Below are 6,000 nucleotides of genomic sequence, written 5' to 3'. Positions count from 1 at the left end.
TACGTTGATTATCGTCAGCGGGGTGCCAGAAGAATTCCCCCTGGGTGAGCAATTGTTTGAGGCTAGGAGGTCGGCGACAAACATAAATAAGATTATAATGATGACAGGAAGAGCGGCACTTAGTGCCACCGAGGACCGTGTCAATGAGAAAGATCTACAACATTGTGTCAACATAAAGCTGTGAGGTCTTTATGCATTGACAGGAGGGGATTATTCTTACGTCAACATCTACGGGGGAAATGTGGTAGCCTCTAATTAAAAATGGTTACTTTGGGGTAATAATAGAACAACATTTGTCAGGTGCAAAGCATTAAAACGCAGTCGGCTTTGTTTCTTCTTTTTATCGCGCATTGTTTAATGTTTGAGAAATCTGGCAAATGGTAGAGTGCCAAGTCCCTTCTTGATTTCTCTCATTTTTAGCAGGGCAACTGGAGAAAATGGATTCACTGTGGGGCAGTACGAAGATCCTAGTGATCGGAGGTTCTGGGTTCGAATCTTGGCTCTGGCCTTTGTCTGTTGTGTTAACCTCTATGCCTGTGTCTTTTCTTCAGGTGCTCCAGCTTCTTCCCTTTGTTACTGATAAACTATTTATAGTTGTGAATGTGGATGGTTGTCTGTCTATATGTACATATATACCACAATCAACGTTAGTCCAACGCAAAGGTGTCAAGCTCCGGTCCTGGATGGCCGCTTTCCTGCACGTTTTCCACCCCTCCCTATGTAATTGCAGATGTTGAAAGTTTAAAGTTGATAAAAGTTGATCAAAAATGGATTTGTAGTAACAAATAAGTTTTGAAATTTGTGAAATCTTTTGTACATTTATGTATTTTATTATTTATTTCTGACACCAACAGAACACTAATAAGACGAAAATGTCGTTAAAAGTCAAAATTATTGGTTCATTTTTGGGGGGCAAGTTACAAAAAGTTACTACTTGTAACAAGGACCAAATCCAGATGCTAAAATATAAGTACATTTTGGTTATAAATGAGTCATTCATTTTGTTAAAAAAAGATTTAAAAAAAAATAAATCAAATCGAAAATCGGAAACTGAAAATCGAAAATCGAATAGAATTGCGGCTTGAGTGAATCGTTACATCCCCAATCAGGCTCCTTCAGAGCTTGCTGATGAACTGATTGAATCAGGTATGTTGCAGCAAGGAGGGATGGAAAACTTGCAGGAAAGCGGGCCTTGAGGAGACGAGTTTGACACCTATGGCTTGGACAATAAAATGAGGACGAGCAGTGAAACTGAAAAGTGGCAGTTGGCCGTAATAATGGCAAAACCAAAACATTTAGCTTGTGTTTCGCTAAATCCTTCATCGCACAGACACACCACGGCACACTCCGATTCCTCCTTTTTGTCAACCAACCGCCGACTCAGTCATACAACCACAAATCGTGGGATTTGTGGGATCAGACACCTTCACTGTCTCACAGACAGTCCTCGAAAGAAACTATGTGACACAGTCAGGAGCAGATTCACTACAAGACATTATTGCCAAGCATTCCGTCACCCTGTGATGATAGTTCTATTGTGTTAAATGAATTGGTGTTAGAGTTTTACAAGTCCCAACTGTCTGCAAGGCCATGAAGGTATCTGGATGTGATTGGATGAGTGAGTCGAGGGTTGGGGAAACAGTTCCTAACGACGGCGGAAAGCATATATCTATGGCGGTGAGTGGGTTTGTATTTAGTGGCTGAGGGGCAAACAGTTGCCCAGTTAGTGAGTTGAGAACTACCCAACTACTAGGCGTCGAGTCAACCATCTCATCTCGGTGTTCATTACAAAAAATCTGAAGTCGCTCAATCCCTAAATTGTCAGACCAGGCTAGAGTGAGACCCTAGAGTAGTTATGTACAGCTTTACTTTGTACTCCTTTTTGTCAAACAGCACAACTAGACTCCCATATCAGTTGGTCAATAGCGGTTTGTGTTCCTCTTGACATCAAGTCAAGAGGAAAAGGAACAAAAACTGGAATAAAAGAAGTTAACATCACTTAACATGTATCTTAAAGTCATTCAGTCTTACAGTCTTACCAGTCTTTCAGGAAAACATTTAAAACCCCTACAGTTGCTAATAATTTGAACCTGTCTTAAAAGAGGTCCACCGTGGTACGCTAACATCGTGCTTAAGGTCAGTCCAACATCCACAAATCAAGGCACAATTTCCCTGAATATCCTGAAGTGCAAATTTTACAAGCTTTAAGGCAAGGAAGAGAAGAGGGTTGAGAAGCCACTTTCGAAGTTCATTCTATAGTTATGTGGTCAGAGATATACAATCATTAAACATGACAGAAAAAAAACAGGGTTAGGTTATTAAACCATTTCTTCTGCTTGTTTGTCGTCTTTCTAGTAAATGCACTGTGCAGTCAAGTGCAAAACCAAGAGATTGAATAGTCTGCATTATTATGCTACAGGCACAGTGTTATTATAGTTCCCTTTCAAGTGTACCTGTCCAAATAGCTTGTGTATGCAGCGCACAATCAGCGGAAACTGGAGTAGCCCCATGAGGCTCACACTCCTGCTGTGGATTATGCCACACTGAAGCTCCCCAAAACAGTCTGCTACTTACATAAACCGACAGAGTGAGAAACAGCTCTCACATGGATTTTTATCGGGATCAAGATTGCATTGACTTCTTAGTCAGAATGAGGGCGAAAGCAGAAACGCTTGATAAAAATGAAGTCAGGCTGTGATGGACATTTAAATAAACTACTGCAGAACTATCTATTTAACTATCCATATGCATGGAGGTCCGTGGATGAGCTCAGCCCTGAAGGATGTAGCCTGGAATGATAAATACAGTAATTCGCAATAAATTATTATATCTTCTCATTTCGAATGGTGCGCCACTAATAAAAAAATGAAAAAAAATTTTAAAAATCAATCACTCCTCCCTACCTTAGCTTCAGGCTAATTAAAGGTTTGGAAATGATTGTGATGTGATGTGATTTAAGGGGAGGGGCATAATTTCCTCCATGTGTTACTCACCTGAGTACCAGAAGATTGTCTTTGGTACTCACTAGTGGTCCTACGAATTACATAAGTCATGATTCGGATCGGTCACGGATTTTGAGTCACAGATCGTATTGTTTTTTGGATCAGAAAAAAATGAATAAATAAATTTAACTTTGTCTTCATTTATTTTATAAAACGCTTTTGCACCCCCCCCCCAAGAAAAATAAAATAATAATTCTTTTATACGTGGTACATTATGTATTATTACGAGGTGTCCTGCCAGACATGCAGAGTTGGATGTTTTCTTAGAATTATTTGATGAGAAACATTGTTTATATAAAATAAATGACGACAACATTTTATTTATATTTAAAAAATGTTCATAATGAAAAAGACTTTGAAGTGCAATTTAAGGCACCTTCCTTTAAACATGGACAGTACATTACAAAGTAATCTAGGTCCACAATATAGAAAAAGAAGTTTAAAAAAGCCGGACACTTGTTGCTAATGATAACAGCTGCTAGCCACTAACGCCGGAGACGTGTGCCATATCATACAATGACAACGTAATTAACCAGCAGTTTGTTTGTGTCCGAAATAACGATTGAATACGATTTCGGGATGGCGTGTGTTGATATTGGTGAAAAGCCAATATGTCAAAAAGGGTAGTCAAGCAACTGTCACCAGCAACAGTTATGTGCACACCTGCATATTTTCTCCTAGAACAGATACCATGATTGTTTTGGAGAGTATAGTCCTACTTTATTTAGCAATAGATATTAGAAAACAAATGGTAGCAACACATGTAGACTGACAATAAAACAAGATTCACACCATACACTCTTGATCCTTTGCGAAGAATGACTAATATTACTGAGCAGTTTGACCGTTTCCATGTACTGTACACTTATATGCACATTATACTGCAGATTACTGTCATTTGAATTCATAGGGAAAGATGATTTGTTACTTTGCCACTGTTCATTTGAATTGATAAAATTCATTTGTTGAAATATGACTTTCTTCTCTCCTTAAACACTGACTTTTGTCTATTGGGGTTTTGAGGGGGAGACCTTGAAAAAACATTATAGAGAACCCCTGCCCTAAAGAAATGGCGATCAAATGCACTTTATTTGGGCTTCTAAACAATCTAGAAGCTTCGTGAGATCTGTAAAACGAAGCCAAGGCATGGCAGTTGATCCCAATTCCACACAGTTGACTCTTCTTCAACAACACTAAGTCAGTAAACAGACCCGGGCAGGGTAAGCGTGGTGGATTGGCCGAGCGGGGCCAAGCTTGCGGTATCCCAAGTAAAGTGCCTCGACACGCACAAGCAACAGGTGGCACCTTTATGAGCTTCCCCCGAGCTTTGCATGACAGCGACAGCCACCGCTTTATGACCGTGGTCAAGGGGGAGGCGGCGGGGAGGGCAATGGCAACTTGAGTCGAATGTCAACACACAGAATGGTGGCAGTGAACGTTGGCAACGATGGTAAAAATCTACAGGAAGAATTAGACACAGATTGCTGGGATGAGTTGAACATTGTGCTCATTTGCGTAAGGGTGCGAGAAGACGACTTGGGATGTTCCTCGGCTCAAAATAGCGACATTCCTGTCCATCCCTCTGAAGCACATGATGAATAGTGAATTCCACTGAGGCCGCACGAAACGTCGACCCTGTGCTCCTTTCGAAGCCCGAAGGACCTTGGATGCGAAACCCCGAAATAATCCAGAGCGATGCTTCATCCTGGAAATCTTTGCGAGCGCCCCGTGCAATTAGCGTGAAGACGCTGCCTCTAAATGTACCACAGCTGTGCAAAATCTGTGAAATGCAACATCATTCTTGTATTTCAACAACTCCCATTCCTTGAATATGATGGATGACACATGGAAAATGAATGTTTGCCAAATTTAGGACACATGTAAGAGGAGGTCCGTTTTCATTACCTCTGACTCATAAAGTTGTCAACATTACATGTTGTTCTCACCAAAGCAAAAGCAAAAAAAAGAAAAAAAAAAGTATGGACAGCGACATATCACTAAGCTTGACCTAATGTCATGATGCAATGCAGTTGACTCTTACAAAGTTTAACATTACCATAAAATATTACTCTCACAGTCGTCATCTTTCCCAGTTTTCATCTGGATCTGCAAGCCTCGTCGAGGATGAGTGGAACAGCCTACAGCCAATTAAATTATTTTGCCACAAATCACCAAAAGGCACTAAAGCTAATTCAAGGCAATGCTGGGATTGGGGGGTTGCGGTTGACAACACGGCGTCCATAAACCATGTGACATGGATTTAACCAATAACAGAGCAGTATGAGGGTGGTGAGTTCCAAATGTGTTTGCTAGAGCTGTTTTTCACTACCTCCCTTCCAACCACAGTCAGCAAATACTCGATTGGCAGATGTCTCTAAAAGATGATCCAGGGCGCTTATCGTGTGGTGTGGGATGTGAAGAGTCATTTTTTGCCAGTACTTTGCATGACGAGTATGTAGTGATATAAGAGTGGTTAATTTGGTTTTGAAAAAATACACATGCAAAAATGTACATGCAACGACTCTTTGTGACTTTCACTAACAACCCAGGCTAAACTTAACTCCTCCCCGACATACAAATCGTGTCACTCAGTCAAGAAGCATCACTTCAACAGTCGATCTTGACACCGATAACTCTATTGTACTAGTTTGCTATTTAGACAGGGCTTTGGCGGCTTGGCACTAAAAAAGTAGCTGAATGATAAATCAAGAATATGCTCATGATTACTCTTAATCAATTTTATTATTAGGCGCTGGTTTTACCAAAGCAACAAAGAAATAGCTTCTTCTTCCATGCGGGTCACACATATACAGCAACCCGTGGAATAAATCCTGGTCTCTGCTTTAATATCATATCACAGGGGAAGTCAGCCTTATCAGAGGGGCCCAGTGATGCCGCATGGAACATGCTGCTCACATCTGGACTGATGCGAGGCCGAGGGAACACAATGCACTCATGTGAGACATGATGTAATCCCTTGTGAAATGAAACCCAGCGC

Source organism: Filicampus tigris, chromosome 9 (assembly GCF_054856515.1).
Source record: "Filicampus tigris isolate MCC_2025a chromosome 9, RoL_Ftig_1.0, whole genome shotgun sequence".
Taxonomy (NCBI): Eukaryota; Metazoa; Chordata; class Actinopteri; order Syngnathiformes; family Syngnathidae; genus Filicampus; species Filicampus tigris.
The sequence above is the reverse complement of the archived record's forward strand: the minus strand, read 5'-3'. Positions refer to the sequence as shown.